The sequence below is a fragment of the Chiloscyllium punctatum genome, unplaced genomic scaffold (genome assembly GCF_047496795.1).
Source record: "Chiloscyllium punctatum isolate Juve2018m unplaced genomic scaffold, sChiPun1.3 scaffold_722, whole genome shotgun sequence".
In the NCBI taxonomy this organism is placed as follows: Eukaryota; Metazoa; Chordata; class Chondrichthyes; order Orectolobiformes; family Hemiscylliidae; genus Chiloscyllium; species Chiloscyllium punctatum.
The window spans coordinates 25001-27500 of NW_027310456.1; the positions used below are offsets into that span (position 1 = coordinate 25001).

A 2500-nucleotide genomic window follows, 5' to 3' on the forward strand; every position below is an offset into this window, starting at 1 on the left:
CCGAGCCGGACGAGTTGAGGAAGGCACGCCGACGGTGACAGGGTACGGAAGACACAGCGGTGGCCTTCTGGCGACTTGGCCCCCGACAGCCCGACGTTCCGCCGTCCTCCCGATGGCCAGGAGGACCGTGCGGGGGTCGGCCGACGGCGTGGTAGGTGTGCCTGCACGGTGACGGAGCACACACCACGCCCGCCAACCCCTCCGTACCTCCCGAGACCGGTGGCAGGACGGAGCGGAAAACGTGCGGACTGAACGGGAGAGCCAAGAGCCAGCGATCCACGCGCGTGCGACCGTCCAAGTCACAGCGTTCGACGAAAACCTCCTCCCTCGGCCAGGCACTCGGCGCCAGCAGGGGAGACAGGATCAGACGCCCCGCCGGCCACTTAAGGCCGAGGACGAACCACGAGACGGGCGGCTGCAGCAGCGGGCGGCCTGCAGCTCCCAGCACTCTCAATCGATCAACCATCGAGTCGGGTCAGCGTGTCAAACCGGCGAGCTCCACGGTCAGGCCGGCGGCGCACCAGCACCGGACCTCCGCGGCTCCCTTCACTCTTTCCACTGCCAGCCAACCGAGAGACGGACCCAATGCGGACGTGCAGAGCTTAGGCAGACCCCCCACTGGAGGCTCAACACTTCGTGGCAGCTCCGTGTCCCAGAGACCAGGAGGGTTGGCACACACACACAGTGTGAACCACCGACAGCCATTCTGGGACCGGTGACAGCCGTGCTGGCCCCACTGCCACGACACAGACGGACGCCAGGCCGCGCTCCCCGGCGGGGGGATGGCGTCGAGCCTGACGAACGGAATGTGCAGGGTGGGGGGGAAAGGCCAAGCGCTCCGACGCCGGAGGGCTCCGGAGTCTGAACTTAGGGGGACAAAGAGGACGGGTCCTCTGCGACACCCCAGCCGCGCTCTCGCCAGCCAAGGCGAGTGCGATTGATTGCCAAACGACCCTCAGACAGGCGTGGCCCCGGGAAGAACCCGGGGCCGCAAAGTGCGTTCAAAGTGTCGATGATCAATGTGTCCTGCAATTCACATTAATTCTCGCAGCTAGCTGCGTTCGTCATCGACGCACGAGCCGAGTGATCCACCGTCAAGAGTTGTCTGAGTTTGTTTTAGGTCTCTCCCTCGCCAGAGGAAAGCGACCCGGACCGCACATACGCTCCCCACCTTGAGCTACAGCCACCTGCACGCCGGCGTGCGGGCGGAGCAGGGTGGCGTGAAGCGATGGGGAGCACCATCCTGGTGCGGCCCGCAGAAACATACGTCTATTGGGGGGAGGAGGACAGGGCGCCCAAGAGGCGATGCGTGCCCCAACGCACCGCAGCGACGGAGGCAGGATCACCGCCACCATGTCGCCCGCCTAGTATCACGAGGCGTGCAGCAGCTTTGCCCTAGGAAAAGCAGAGGCGGGAACGGGCACCGGCCATCGGTTCGGCAGCGTCACTGACGCGTGCACGTGGCGGCGTGTCGGCGAGCGGACTTCCTGCGAGGAGGCGGGGGCGGCACTCGCCCGAGCAGACGCCCGCCCGGCCCAGCCACCGCCGAGGTGGACTGGGAGTCGCGGCAACGGCTCGTCATACTCGTTCCCACACTCACAGCGCAGCTTGCCCGCAAGCCACCGACCACCGATCGACGCCAGGCGCCCCGACCGAGAGCGGGATCGCTCGTTCGCCCTGCTGGCAGTTCGCTGGGGATCACTACTGCACGGAGCTCGGAGACCGACGGGCGGCAACTCGAGAGTCTTTAAACCACCACCCCCATCCCGCAAGTGCAAAGAGGCTGTATACGCACAGACGGGTGAGGGGAATAGGTACCCCGTCGGGTTTGAAGGGAGCGTGACTAGATAGCAACGATGTAAACCCAGCCGATTTGGGAGCGAAAGACCGGCGCCTGCATCACCGGCTTCGTTTCCCGTGGCTGGAGAGTACACCGAAACCCTCCGTCTGTCGCGAGCTCCCGACGACGCGGTGCCGCCAAGCAGCAGGGCCGGACCTGGTGTGGCTCCCCTCGTCGATCACAGACCGGTCGGCACTACTGACGAGACGGTGGAACGGGCTTCGCCCCTTGTGACGAAGGGTGATGCGAACCCGCCCGCCCGCGTGCGTTCGGGGTGGACTCGGCAAACGGAGATTTGAAATCGGAAAGTGTCCTCCTGCCCCGCGCAGGTAGGCGCCCAACAGTTGTGGGGGGTTTGGCGGTGACCACGGCTGCAGGGCCTGCTACCCCGACGAGCTCTCCTGCTGGCCCCGAAACCACCCTCGCGAGACAAGTTGAAACGGAAACGGGCGTACCCCCAAGCCGACGATCCTTTCTTATTTGTTACTTTTTTTTTCACTTGCTCGAGTTGTGGGGATTTGGCGGTGACCACGGCTGCAGGGCCTGCTACCCCGACGAGCTCTCCTGCTGGCCCCGAAACCACCCTCGCGAGACAAGTTGAAACGGAAACGGGCGTACCCCCAAGCCGACAGAGATCCTTTCTTATTTGTTACTTTTTTT

The 2500-nt window shown here is 64.8% G+C and overlaps 1 non-coding gene across 1 annotated transcript; it reads right to left on the bottom strand.

Moving 5' to 3' along the window:
• Positions 1-949: 949 nt before the first annotated feature.
• On the bottom strand, positions 950-1103 carry LOC140473797 (5.8S ribosomal RNA). The gene has a single exon (XR_011958630.1). It is a non-coding gene; the product is annotated as a 5.8S ribosomal RNA (ribosomal RNA).
• Between the last annotated feature and the right edge of the window lie 1397 nt (positions 1104-2500).